Below are 14,854 nucleotides of genomic sequence, written 5' to 3' on the forward strand. Positions count from 1 at the left end.
ACAAAGGGCTCATGTGGTGTGAATGCATGGGATGCCACAAAGTGCGGTACACTAAGTTTATGTCAGCCCCCCCTCATTGTGTTTTGAAGTACAGCTGCCACTGCCACCTCATATAGCCCGATGCTAATCTGCCATGAACAAGCCTGAATTATGCCAAGAGTGCAGCAGGACAGACTGAGAAACAGGTGGCCTCCACTTTTTTCACACTCCCATCCTAACGTAGCTTCTGGATTCAAAGTTGAACTTCATGCAGATTTTAGCCTCCTTTTAGTTTGCATTAATACGTAAAATTAAACATGCTAATGTTTACTTTGGTAATTTAGAAAAGCTGCGGTAAAAATGAACAAATTAAAAAATGAGATTGCTTAGATGAATAAATTAACAGCAATGTGGGCAGCAGATGAGAGCTCAGGAGAGTTCTGAACTTTTTCCAAAAAATGTTAATTATTATAATGGAAAAAGGGGATTGCAACTTGTTAGGTTACACAGGCATGGGAAGATACTGGAAGTAGTCAGGAACAGACTTAACAGCAGCCAAGGAATTTGCAGGCCGCAAAGAATGAGCAATCCTACAGAGATGAGCAATGCTGTTACACAACAGACATGAACTGAGATACAGGTTTCTAGAATTTGTAATACAGCAGAGGTTTGTTGGGGTAGTGAACCTTTGTGGTTAGCAAAGAAAGGAAACTTTATGATTTTGAGAAGTCGTTTTTTTATCCACTGCAGAAAATGTCCCTTTGATGGATGAAAACATTTGTTTTTAGTCATAAATCTCCAATATCTATTTGATTTAGCTGCATTTTTTTTTACCAAACTGCAAATGTTTTGATAAATATAGTTATTATTTATTAACCATAAATGCGAAACGAAAAAAAAAAAAACAAAATCGCATGCATCCAAAAACTGATATTCAAACAAGCAAAAAAAAAAAAATCCGTGTGCTGCTGCATTGCACATGCATCAATAAAAAAGTCAAACATCCTCAAGTAAAGAAAAGTGTGCAGATGAAAACTGGCAATTTGTCTAATTCAGAATTGGCTAATTTTAGCTTAAAAAACAAAATTTTAAACCATGTGTTTCATTTTGTTTTTTTCATGTGGTTTTCTTTTAAATTTCATTGTTCCCTTTTAAATAAATAAATACGTAGCACTATGCTTAAACATCAAAACAGGTACTGTCAGTTCTCCAAGTGTTTTTCATCTTCTTGCTGGACTTTTTATGGCTGTGTTTTACTTTTTTATGCAGCAAGATCAATATATGTACAAAATGGTCCAAGAACATGTCAGATTAGGAGATTCCATCATGTTTAAAGAGAACAAAAGCATCAATCTTTCCTCTGTAGTAGCAACAGCAGCAAGAAATAAAAAATGAGAAAGAATTAGCTTCACAATGTCTAACTACTATAAACAAGGTAACACCCAGAAAATTGAATCATCATGATTCATTAGTTATATTTTCTGGAAGTGTGAGAATTTGAGCCGTTCCCTTGTTTTTACTATGAATTCTGCTTACTGGCTGCCAACCGCATCATGTTTTACTGGCATTCTTGACTTAAAAAAAAAAAAGAAAAAAAAGAAGAAGGACCAACTTTTTCCTGTAGCTCTGCAACACTCAGAAATATTTTATGAAACATTTTGTGAAAATTAAATTAAAACGGCCTGGTTGATTTATTGGTTTATTGATTGTCTAACCAATATATTTCCCATTGCAACACTGTGTCTTGATAGAAAATCTTTTAGTCTTTTTATGTCATTTTGGTAAAAAAAAAGACTTTTTTCAGTCACATAAACTATTGAAACTCTTGAAGTAACAAAGGAACTCACTGCAGTTCATCATCTCAACACATTGTCACTAGCCTCATAAATAAAACATGCTATACATCAGATGAAAGAGTAGCTCAAATATTTTTGCCAATAAATTCCTCTACATGAAAGAAAAAGTCTCTTTTGAAAGAAGGCCCACATCGTATCTTCGAATGACCTGTCTCTCTGTTATCGCTGATATCTTGGATGTGGTTCAGAATCTAATCTTATGGATTTGCAGGAGCTGATAGCAGACAATGAATCTGCCTCGTGTGTGTGTGAAAGTGTGTCACTACCCCATGACATCTCTATTTTCTTGAATAAAACAACACAAAACTTCTAAAAATTGATTTGTTGTCTGCAAATAAAACTCAAAGTTAAGTATTCATAATTATTGATCTAGTCCGTCTATTGACAGTGAAACTATTTTTTATGACCCACAGAGAACATAATTTCTTTTTTGCACAAACTGTCTGATTCTAGCATAACAAACGACCCCTCCCCAGCATTTCTTCACACTAAAACACTTAGTCAGGTGTTGTTCAACAATACCCAGACAGCCTGGGCTGTCAGTGCAGAGCAGGTCCACTGATGTTTCGCTTGGATTAAGATGAGAGAGTGCGGGGAGAGAGGAGAGGGTCTGCTTTCCATAAAGTTCTGGTATTCTGTGATGCAGCCTCACTTCATAATCATAAATCGTCTCAATGGAAAATTGGGGGTCACATCCAAACACAACAGGGAAGTTTCAAAAATCAAAGGATGTGCTGGCTGCTCAAGTTTAATTTCAAAGGGAAATTGTTCTGATGGGTTTTGGTTGCAGAAATCTTTACAATAAGTAGATGACAAGAGAAGGAAAATTACAGTAATATTTATAAAATGGCACTTATTATACAGGCCCAGATGTAGCCATTCCTGCTCCAGTATGGTGCAAACTCTGAGTCCCTCAAGTACATAGAAGGATGATGTTGAGAGATAAGGTTTATTTATTTTTTTAAAACTCTACAAATCATTGGTTTCCATGTCTGGGTTCATGAGATTATTCAGAGACTCTCCCAGTACAGTGAGCTTCACCCCCGCAGCAGAAGCTGTGTCTGAATGACGGCCACTTCCAGTTTGAAGACTTGCTTTAGTCCAAGAGGGGAAACAGTTTTAAAAATAATAAAATAAATACATATTCTTGTTACTGTCTTGATAGAAATAAGAAAAATTACATGAAGTTCAGAAAAACAACAATCAGATCGGTCCTCAATGTTGGATTTGGACTTCACCTGATGACCGAGTCACTAAAAAACTGATTGGTTGACACGACACATCGACCTTGCCAAAGTTAACATTTTTTAACTCTGGACGGGCCGCAGCACTAAATTTGCACCATGATGCTCAAATCACATTGTTGCCGGACCAACATGTCGCGCCCGATGCTGGAATTCAGATTGAACCTTTACATTGATTTAAAATTGAAACTGGAAACCCAGGACACACAAATTGTGTTTGATGATAATGCAACTTGACACTACCCTTATCCAGGCTTGGGACAGGCACAAGCAGGACAACAGTTTGTGCCCTATTAAGGCTGTTTTTATCTTTTTCTTTTTTTACCCTTTTTTATGTCTATCTTTCCATTCGTCCATCTGTCTGTTCATACATGCTTATTTTTTTCCTCTTCTTATTTATTTATTTATTTAAAGGGAGTGTTTAGATGCATGTTTTGTTTTTGCATTTTTGTTTTTGTTTTATTTTTATTTCTTTGGTCTTTGCTGGCCGTTGCATTTGGGAAGACAGTTGGGTCATTTAGGAAGGCATTGCCACCCCCTTTGCCCCTCATTGCCCATGCCTAAATGCAGTGTTGTCGTTCCAACATGTTTCCTAATGAAAATGGATGTGTGGAACTAATATTATTAATTTTTTGGACCTAAAAAAAACATCTGACAGACTGAATGACGTATTTAGAGACCTTGAAGACTGGAGCCTTTTGTCTCTCTTTGCTCTGTTTAGTGCAGCTCTGGCCCATGTGTGTAATGCTGTCTGTAATAAGAAATCTAAACTGTGAATGGCAGTGAGGCATGACAGGAATGTGTTTCCATTAAACGGAGATTTGTCCCAAAAAAAGAAAAAAAAAGAATAATAGAAAGAGGCAGAGATGTGTCCAGAAGGACCGCTCACTTGGCCCAAACCGGAAGGTTAATGTTATTTTACATTGGCTGTCGCTCTGCCAGCCCTCCCTCATCAATTGGTTCCTGGTTTCCCAACCAGCTTCTTCCCCATCCACCCCCACTCTTCCTCTGCTCCTCCAAAACTGTGTTTGCTCAGGTGGACAGTGACATAGTTTTGAATGAGCCCCAGTGGTCCCCCCCCTCACTCTTTCACTGCATAGATGGCTGTAAACTGTGTCATCAGCTCAGCGTCTCCATGGGCCTCCAGAGAGCTGCAAGTTGAAGCTCCAGCCAGGTTTACTCTGGATCGGAGGGAAGGGGAAAACAAAGAAGGAATAAAAACACTGAATAAAAAGGGGATGAGCACATGCAACACAATGCAAAAAAATAAAGGAATACCCATAGCGTTGAAGAATGCAGAACACAAAATGAAATTGAGAAATAAAGAGTCAGGCCACCCAGTTGGAAAATAAAAGATTGGTGGCTGTGGTCTGCAGAGGGAGTTTTGGTTTATGGTCTATGGAGGATGCCTTGAAATTGTTCTGTTTAGAGTTTATTTTATCATGCCACACCATGTCAGAGCCTTCTGTCAGGAATCTCATTCTGCAAAGACTAATTACAGTGTAAACACAGCAGTATGGCGTGTAGGCAACTCCACCTCACTATTTACTTTTTCTTCTAAACAGCCCTGACATCCTTCCACAGGCTGATTCTGTCCATAGAAACCTCCTTGGCTGTTGTTTATTTGTTTGGAAACTGGCATGCCATTCGTGTTGAAATAAATGGATACATATTTTAGAGAGAGCATGCCACGAATATCACAGTATTTAAAAAAAAATAGTTTTTTGTTTTTTTGTTCCACCTGCATATGGCAATTTGATTTCCCTTTGCTGAGTGTAACTGTATTCAGACTGGAAAAGTCTGTTGGTCCGTACAGAGTCAGCCTGATTTGGTCCGAATCGAGTCCTGAATCTTGTGTTCGGTCTGTATTCAGACTGGCATGAAGCGGGCATTTGTGTGTCGAAATAAAGCTTGTAAACAAAATCATGTGACTAAAGATCTCTTCGGTCATTGGCCAGGAATTATGAGGGCGGGGCAAAGAAACAAGAAAAAGAATCATGGAAGTCCTAAGCTTTGCAATCCTTGTAGGGATAGTTCACTCACTGATTCAAACTTTATATTTCGCTGACGAACTTTGACTGATTGTATCTACAGCAGGTACTTAACTTACTACTTTGGTACGGTGGAGGCATTCTGCAAGACGATTACCGAGGGGACAACCTCCAAGAAGGTATGCTGATGTTTATGACAAATAGGCTGAATTCCTACCCCTCTGGCTATAGCTCCATATATGTGGGCATTTGAAGCTGCAACAGTGTACAAAAGTGTTTTTTTTTTAAGGAGGAACCATAGGGACTTAAGGCGGAAAATCCCTCCATCGGTAGGGTGATCTGCGTTGTGCTTGTGGCACACAAGTTTATATTTTAACGTAAGTAAGGACTTTTTCTTTTGACTTTTTAAAGTTATAAAACCAACATTGTTATGTATTTTCTGAGCGCAGACAGCAACATGCTGACCGATGACTGTTCATGATGTCATAGAGTAATAGTAACGTCTGGATTTGAGGACACTATTTTTTTCCATACCTCTCCACTTGGAGGGCTAAATGTAAGGGTAGGGAGAAGCCATGGGGTATGAGTATGAGAACAGTGTGAGAAGTAATGTGCATCACACTAAAAGTTGTTTTATGGAGCCCCCGTTCATCCAACCAAATTTCAATGAATTGCTGTGTCTCATCGTTTCTCCGCGACTCTGTTTACATCCTGTAATGCTCGGCTATGGTGGCCATTTTGGTCCAGTTGATCCATTCTGTCTGGAGCTCAGTCCGTAGAAATGAACCACCTCGAAAGATGAGTCCGAGAATGGCTCCTGGTCTTAGACCAGAGTTCGCCTGAGTGTATTTGGACGTAAAATTTGTTCTAGATTATCGGGGAAGAACAACTCTGGTTCATTTTAAGTGAACCAAATGTGTGTGAATACATGCAAAGTTCCCACTGAAGGAAGCAAAAAAATGTTGAAAACTCTGCAAAATTTGCTGAATCATTAAACCATTAGCTAACAAATCTGCAGTTGATTTAAGAACACAACAAATAGGGACCTGAGCAGCTCTCACATGCCAAAAATAAATAAGACAGATAGGAAGCTCTTCATTAGCGCGATGAAGAGCGGTCACTCAGTGTCAGTCACCTGCACAGCCATGCCAGAGCACCTAATTATTACCATATGAGCCCAAAGGGCCGGAAGAGAATGCTTCTGAGGCTGCCCGAGTGTTACGGCCTTCCAGCATCTCTAATAAATATGTGAGTTGCTACTGCAGGCAAGTTGATGTATTGCCCTTCTCAATGCTTGAAGTTTTATCGGATACAAGTATTATCAAGTCCAAATAAAAAATAGTTTGTATTTTTGTGATAAAAAAAAAGAAAACTGGATCAATTGTGTGGGGTTTGTGATTTCTTTAGTCAAGTTTAGAATTCTTGTGTGATTCTTTAGCTGACACCTGAGGATTGTTGACATTCAGGCAGGGCCTGCATACCCAGCAGCTGCCTGGGAGGTGTAATAGGTTGTCTTACAGAGCACAGACAGGAAATGAACCCTGGTATCTTGGTTGAATCAACTACATCTGGACTCAATTATTCATCCCAGTTGTTTTTGGCTGGTGATAAATGATTTAGTCCCACCGCTGACACCATTTCTCAAGAACAAATATAAGTATGATATCGCTCAAGGTAAAAATATAGGAAAAAAAGGAAGCGGTTAGGAGAGAGAGATAATCTCAGTGTTGTTATAACATTTTTTTGTGATGATGTAACTGAGCAAATATTTCTAAGGCTCAACCGTCATAGTTTTTGTTGTTTGTCTATTGTCTCAGATGAGATAAACTGTGCTCGTAGACAGTAAATCCACAGCACGCCATCAAAACAAAGCAAACACATTATTAGCATTATCTTGACACAGTGATCTGATGCTGAAACCCGTGTGTTTTTGCTGCACTTGCACGCAGGGTGGAGAAGAGCAAAAACATTCAAATATCTTTTAAGTCCAAATCAAACACTGGCATTTATTGTGTGACCACAAGAGAAGGCTTAATAGCTCCTTGGAGGTTATGAACTGTTGACAGCTAATAAGTCAGAAAATTTCTCCTTGAAGAGGATGCGAGATTCCATCGGCGGGGTGCGTAGCACAAAGAGCAGGAAAGCAAACATCTTGTAATGGGAATAGGCTGGAATCTCTCAGTGGTTTCTTGTAGAAGGTTTTTTAAGCATTTACCTTGAGGTTTCCTGCTTTCTAGAGGTGTGGACAAAGAAAACAGTTCTTTTTTTTTAAGTGCTTAGACTTTTTTATTCCTTGAGTATATTTGGTCTTCAGAGTAGAAGTAAAACTCTGCTGACCTTCATGATTAGTCCTTATTGTAATGTGCTTGTCATTTGTTTTTCTTTTGGCATGTTTTCCATGGTAACAGCACAGTGGGTAGGCGAAGTTGACCTGTGCTGTCCTCAGCATCTCCCTGCTTAGCTCTGATGAAGGGGAGTCTCTGCCCGCGTGATCCCTAACCCCTGAGGAGGAGGGTTTCAGTTTCACCTCCAGGTCCTGCGAAGGGCCTCTCCTCCCTCTCTGCTTCATTTCACCGCTCCTGTCCCAGCACGGCTCAGAGCATCCCTTGCTGAAACGAACACTTTTTGAGCCAAACCAGATAATCTAAAGAGCTCTTCCATCTTCTCCATTGAAGCAAGAGGTAGGTGTACGACGCAAATTCCTGCCTAAAACTGCTGGGAAAAAAATAGTATAAAATTTCAGGAAGTAAGATTAATTACTTTTTTGGTGAGAGATTACAGAGTGCCTCAAATAAATCAACATAGCTAGTTACTGAGAGAGAGAAAAGCATTTGGCAGCTATTTCCTGAACCTGAACGAATTCCCCTTCCACCTCTTAACCTTCTAAAGCTTACAGTAGCAATAGAAACTGACCCTATTCCTTATTTTTTAAATGACAGAAAAATGTAGAAAATCTTTTATTTGCATGAGATTTTACTCACCTGAATGTCACACTGTCAAGGAAACCTGCAACATTTACAGGAAAAACCGGTAAAGTCCACAGGATTCATGACCATAGCCGGGACAGGTTCTGGTGGCCCTATGACCCCGTAAGGCAGGGGTATTCAAATCCAGGCCTCGAGGGCCGGTGTCCTACATGTTTTCCAACCAACCTTCCATTGAAGCTCCTTATTGGCTAAACATACCTGATCCTGGAAATTAGCAGCCAATAAGGAGCTTCAATGGAAGGTTGGTTGGAAAACATGTAGGACACCAGCCCTCGAGGCCTGGATTTGAATACCCCTGCCGTAAGGGATGTTTCAGATTTAAAAATGGGATTGATGGATATTTATTTATTTTTCTTCACTTTTTAAGGCTCAGTTAAAATCCTCCAAGGAGACCTAGTTTAATAGATCAATATTACAAAATGCAGTTTATTTGAAATGGTAGAAACGTGTTTTATTTCTATGCAGTTTATCAGTGCTTATTCTTATAAGTACCATCTGTTGTGACCAAAAATATAGGATACCTTGCAATTGTGTCAGAAAATGCATCACTTCCCCTAGAAAATTGTTATAGTCACAGTTTTGTGATTCATGGGTTTACTGGTTTTCTTTGCTTTGGAAAAACACAAAAAAGAAGAAAATTCAAACCTGCAACACTTCACAAATAACTCAAAAAAGAACTAAACAAAAGCCTTGGCATCTTGTCAAAATTCTTAGAAACAATACATTTTTTGAGCATGTGAAGCATCTGTGACACGTGATGGGTGTAAACACACAACAATCACCAGTTAAACCAGTTAAAAATGAAGAAATAGAGAACTCAGCATTTATGTTAGTGACACTGAGCATGGAAAAAAAGTAAAAATGTTAAAAAGTGTCTTAATGTTTGAGAACTCTTGAGAAAATTATGGCCAATCTCAGGGCAAAATCACAGCCTATGGCACTGTAGTTCACTGGATTTGGACGGAGGATAAAAAGATCGCAAATTAACTTCCAAACAAATTCAAGCAGATCGTGATCAGCTGATCAGACACGGGGTACAGGAAGGTCAGCTTGCACCATCCTTCGCCATCTGAAGGAGAAGGGACTCCATGGAAAGACACCCAAGGAGAACACTGTAATAAGCAAGACTTGAATTTGCCAAAACTTACGTGACAAAACCACAATCTTTCTGAGAGAAGATACTGTGAACAGAAAAGATAAAGCATTTCAGTGAAGGACAATTAAGCATTGTTTACAGAAAAACAAATGAGGCCTTCAAAGAAAAAATGGTGGAGGTTTTAAGATATTCTGAAGTTGCTCTGCTGCTTCTGGAACTTGATGCCTGAACTGTGTGAACAGTATCATGAAATCTGATCGTTACCAAAGAATTTAGGGGCACTATGTAGTGGTTAGTGTCAGTACGCCACCAGAGGTTATGGGTCTTCTAGCAGGACAATAACCTAAAAGACACTTCAATAACCTCTCATAAATGTTAAGTCGAAGTGTTGGAGAGTTTTGGAAAAACCAACTGACTTCATATCTGAACTCTACAGAAAACCCATAGAGAAATTTCAAACTAGAGAAGACATCCTTTAACGTTTGTCAACTGGGAGCAGTTTGCAAAAGCAGAGTGGAGATGTGTAAGAAACTCATTCATGGTTACAGGAAATACAATGATTTTAGTTATTTATCCAAAGGTGGTGCTACTAAATGTGAAGTTAAGGGTATAAATAAATCTGTCCATTTTTCAGTTCTGTGTGAATTTTTTGTCTTTTGAGTTTTTTTATGTTGTTCTGGTGCAAAGACAATAAACATGTGACCCATGGATCTAGATTGCTGTAGGTTCAAAAACCAAAATTGTTGACAAAATACATTTTTTTTTTTGTACAAATGTGCACTTACATGTAAGGCATGATTCAGTTCCACAACATCCATAAGTGATGGATTTTTGTAGGTATTTTATTGTGTGTTTTTTTTCCCAGATAAATAAAAATAGAACAGTCCAGTCTATCTCCTGTCCTTATCTAAGTGCCTGAACACAAAGATTCGTAGATCCATGCTCATGACGTCGTGTCACAAATGTGTTCACACACTTTCTGAGTTATTAACTGTAGCATGTAAAGGTGTTGATATCATTTTACTGTTTGAACAGGTGCCTGTGCCACATGTTTGACAAACGCTTTAAAAATATACGACAAAGCAGTGGAGAAGAAATGTCTTGTTTTTTGTTTCCTGTGGGGTTGAAAGGCAAAAATCTATTTTTAAAAGCATGAAAATATTTTATCACTAACAGCAGGGGCAGGAGTGTTTTAATGACCTGATCCACAGGCCTCTGGCTGGCTGCAGGCTTTCTCAAACTGCAACAGAACCCAGTGGTCTGCCTGCCAACCCTTGGGGCAGCATCGAGATGAAGCAGATAAGATAATTGTTTCTAATGAAATCCAGATCTCAGGGTCTGTCTGGACCAGGACTAGCTGGGCCCATTTCCCCTTTTTTGACTTTTTTTAAGCTGGTGCTGCATCTAGAACTTGAATTTGAAGAGAGACCATGGAAGTAAGCTCCTAATTCAAACCAGAGCTGGAGCACCAGCCTGTGGAGCTTTGATACCGTTTGAAGTTCTGCAAGCGAACGCGGCTCCATCAACCCGCTGGAACCAGTTGCCATGACAACTCTAATTATCTTCCTTTACGGCCTGGTTTTTACACAGGAAAGGAACCATTATGTTCTTTGGGCATTTGCATCTCTCTGGGGCAAGTGTTAAAGGTCAGGGAAATGAACCAAAATAAGAGCACAGCCGTGCAAAAACCGTGTGCGTGAGAAAAGGTGACTCATTGCAAGTCGTCTATGCTTTGGCAGGAATTTCTTTTCTGTTAAACATTTCTGGAATTACTTTGGGAAAACACATGTTTCCAAGGACAATTGAAACTTCATTGAGGATAAAGGGAACTGTTGCAAAGTTGCTTATAGAAAAATACTTTTGCCTTTAAATGACTATTTTCTCACTTATAAGTAAATGCAGATTCATATTATTCCAACATATGTTCTAATTGACAAAAGGATAATAATTAGGTCAATTTAATTTAGACATTTTATTAACTTTTTCCAATAACATAGCAAACATCCAATTAAAATGTGACATTATACATTTGTGATACAAATAATGTTTTTTTTCTGACAACTTTTGAGTTATTTGTGCAGTTCCATGGAAAAATGTGCAGTGTTCAAATACAACAGTTTACATTTAAGATGCTGTTACATATTTAGCTTAAATTTGACAAAAATAGTAAAAAGAAAATCATCTTACAGATTACATATCAGTAATATTTTTCATTTAGACTCTCCAATCTGATCCTGCAGGTCATGCACCCTCAGCCTTACAATATACAAATACTACAAGCATGATGGTTTTAAAATGTTAAAAAAAAACTAGTTTACCACCCAAAAATGTCCAACATATGCTTTCCTTGTTACAGTTTATTATCTTTTGTGCTGATAAAGATTTTCAAAGTGCTCTGTGCATTACAGTAAGAAAACTCGACATTTTTAATTAACTGGGCATTAAAAATAAAAGCAAACATCATTCTGCAGACGTTATGAACTTCATTACAGCAGCAGCATGAACAGTTCTTAGCGGTGTCACTCTGCCTGCTGGAGGTCGGGGGGGTCAGAGATAGTCCCGAATCAAAGGGGGAGCTAGAGGTTGACCAAACAAATGGTTCTCCCCCTGCCCTCGTGTAAAACTATCTGCCAAACGCCAGTGGTCCTCTTTGAACTTGATTTAGCACGCAGGTCACAAACAGCCGGTCATGCTGTTGAGGAGGATGAAGCCAGCACCCTAATGACATGGAGATAGAGGAGATAAGATGAAGTTTATGTTGTCTTACCCTCAATCTGTAGTTCTTTTTCATAGAGATTCTCTGCTGAAACACAAAACATGTTTAATGTGAATAAAGGATTTTCTTAAAAAAATAATATTTTTCACATGTTGACATTATTACCCTTTTTACTTTTTTAATTTAAAATGTTGCAAAATGTTTTTATTTTGATATATTTTTAATTCTACCTTACAATTTGCATTTTTATACCTATCCTAAATTTTGGAAAATTTTAAATTCGTTTTGCATTTCATTAGAAATACATACCATTTTAAAAACAAGGTTAGATTAGCTTTGTGAGCAGAATTCTGTTTTTTTTTTTTTTGCTTTATTCGTTAGAATAGATTCAAACTTGCAGATAAACAAACACTGAATAAATACTGATATGTTTGATATTAGATAACTAAACGTTAATGAAAGCAAAAAAATATATTCTACTTAAAAACAAGTGAATTTGCAGCACACTAGAAATCCACACTACAAATGGGAAATCAAGTGCAAACAAAATATGTTATTATTGTCGCACATCAATATCATACTTTCCATTTTTTGCTAGCTCATAGAGCTAGTATTCTATAAAGGAGCTGATCAGGTTTGTTCCTGCAGAAAAATATCAGCTGGAGGGAAAAAAAGCAAACTGATATATATATATATATATATATATATTAAAAAGTGAGCAAATAAAGGAAACATATATATTTTTTTAAGTTTCTCCTTCATCCCTAAAGTTTCTCATTGATAAACTTATTATTTGACTTGACAAAGCAAATCTAAATTTAAGCTGTTTCATTTTTTTGTTAATAAAGTTATGATTAACCTTACTTTTACATTTTTTTCCACTAAGTCATTAATTCCCTTTGAATATTTTTACACTATTATATTCTGTGTTTATTTGTGGATCACAGTGAGGTTTTAAACTGATAGATTTTCCTGTTTTAGATGAAGCCACTTCCTGCGAGGTTCTGGCCAAACGGGATAAGAATGAAGTGTTCAAGGTGGTGCGAGGGAAATAAGGAGATCATTGTAGCTTTACGTAATGACGCATAAGCGTGACATGAGAGCCCTGGCATTCATCATTGATGCCAGTGTGAGCTAATGAAGGCAATAGGATTAATACCCAGGGAGAGAAGCCCCTCGGGGTCAGGAGTGAGGATGCTGCATCATTAGAGCCCTGTTTAGCCTAAAGCAATACACAAAGGTTGAATGTTTTACTGTCAAAGGGCAAACTGGTTTTCCTCACACTGAAGTGGAAGCTTTTTAAATTTGATGGCTTTCTTTTTGGAGCAAAGCCATTGTGTGTGTGTTCAAAGCGGTTACACTATACAGGTTTTTGTTTTCATCATCAATTAAAAAAAAAAAAAAAACTCGTTAAGCACTCTCCGCATATTTTTCTCCCCTTTTTTCCTCCGGAAATAACCCCTCTCAAACCCAGACTTTGGTTCTGCCTGATCTTGATTGAACACAAACAGTAATGTTTGGAAGTCACTGCGTCGCACTACAGCTGCCCTCTGCTTCATCTCAGTGTTTATACTTCCTGTAAGGGGGCCCTCTATTTATGGACAACTGAGGAGCACAAATAATCATTCCCCTCAAGTGAAAAATCTGCTTTTATTATCCGCAACGTTTTTGCGATGCCTTTGTGTACGCTCACACTGCCTTCTGATTGCCTGTTTATTTTTTCTGCATTTCTCCTGAGCCAATGGGAATGTGGCCAATTCCTAAAGGTGCCAAACCTTTTCCAGCCCTTTCCTGTGTGTGACATCATTGTGTCCGCTCCTAAAACACAGTGATCCATGTCTTCTCTGCAGCTTGGGTGGCACACATCACACAAAACAAAGGTGTGTGGGTGTCTGCAGGACAGCCAGGTTGCAGCTATGACATCCCAGGATCAGGACGTCCTTCTTGATGGACTCTTTGAAACATGAATATATTTTACTGTTAATTTTAAAGTAACTTGATATGTATCTACAAGCATTCAGCCGGACCAAAAATCACACGTTTACTCCACTGAGCCAGATCATTTCCACCTCCTGTATTTACTTTTATCAGAAGATCTCAAGATTGAATCTTTTAAGCACAATCATTTGCCTAAAAGAGCTCAAATGCTTCATGGAATGTGGCATTCTTTAACCTATCGCTCTTACCCAAAAGAAGACATTTCAGAACAGAAAAATAGATAAATAAATAAATTTTGGCTAAATGCAAAATTATGAGATTGCATTGAGAAAGATGGAAATAATCCTCAAATTGTGCTAATAAAAGAGCTAAAGACATTCTGTTCTCCATGTGGGCAAACAAAACAAGCCAAATGTAAAATTAATGCACACTGTCGTTCTCTGAGTTTACATGAATCATGTCAGAGCAACACATATGTGAGTGTGAAATACATTCATGTGCGATGCAGCTGAACCTGTGCATCAGCGATTTATGAGAGAGGCTGTTTCGGGGTTTCCGCGTCCTTTTCCCACCACAGGGTTTGAGTTCCTTTTGAGATTAAACTTCTTAAACTTTAGATCTCATGCATTTACACAGCTCTTTGAGTATTATGGTGTTAACTAACAACTCTGCACTCATGAGAGCATTATCTGTGATTGTTTGGAAGTGTTCTGTCAACACAAAACTAATTAAAAAAATTAAAATGAGTATGAAAACATCAATTTGAGTGTTTTTTTTAATCTTTTTAAAATTATCTTGAATTAACAGACAAGGATTTTGTTGGAAACACCTGTTCTCATGCATTGAATTAATTGAACAGTCTGCAGCTACAATTTTGTTTAAAAAAAATGTCCCTCAGAGTGTCATCTATTTTTTGGGCGGTCATATTTAATTTTTGTCTGGGTCAAAGTGGGCAGGAGTGTAATGGATGGAGCTACTGCCTGTAGGTGAACATCAGTGATGTCATGCATCTCTGCTGAAAGCAAATATCTAAACCATAACTGATTT

At 38.1% G+C, this 14,854-nt stretch overlaps 1 long non-coding RNA gene across 1 annotated transcript in view; it reads right to left on the reverse strand.

Annotated features, from left to right (window-relative positions):
• Positions 1-11,110: 11,110 nt before the first annotated feature.
• LOC118599853 overlaps positions 11,111-14,854 on the reverse strand; it is a 4,614-nt gene continuing 870 nt past the window's right edge. The window contains exon 2 of the long non-coding RNA XR_004949369.1: positions 11,111-11,871. This is a non-coding gene — a long non-coding RNA (uncharacterized LOC118599853). The remainder of the gene's footprint in view (positions 11,872-14,854) is intronic.

Source organism: Oryzias melastigma, linkage group LG16 (genome assembly GCF_002922805.2).
Source record: "Oryzias melastigma strain HK-1 linkage group LG16, ASM292280v2, whole genome shotgun sequence".
Taxonomy (NCBI): Eukaryota; Metazoa; Chordata; class Actinopteri; order Beloniformes; family Adrianichthyidae; genus Oryzias; species Oryzias melastigma.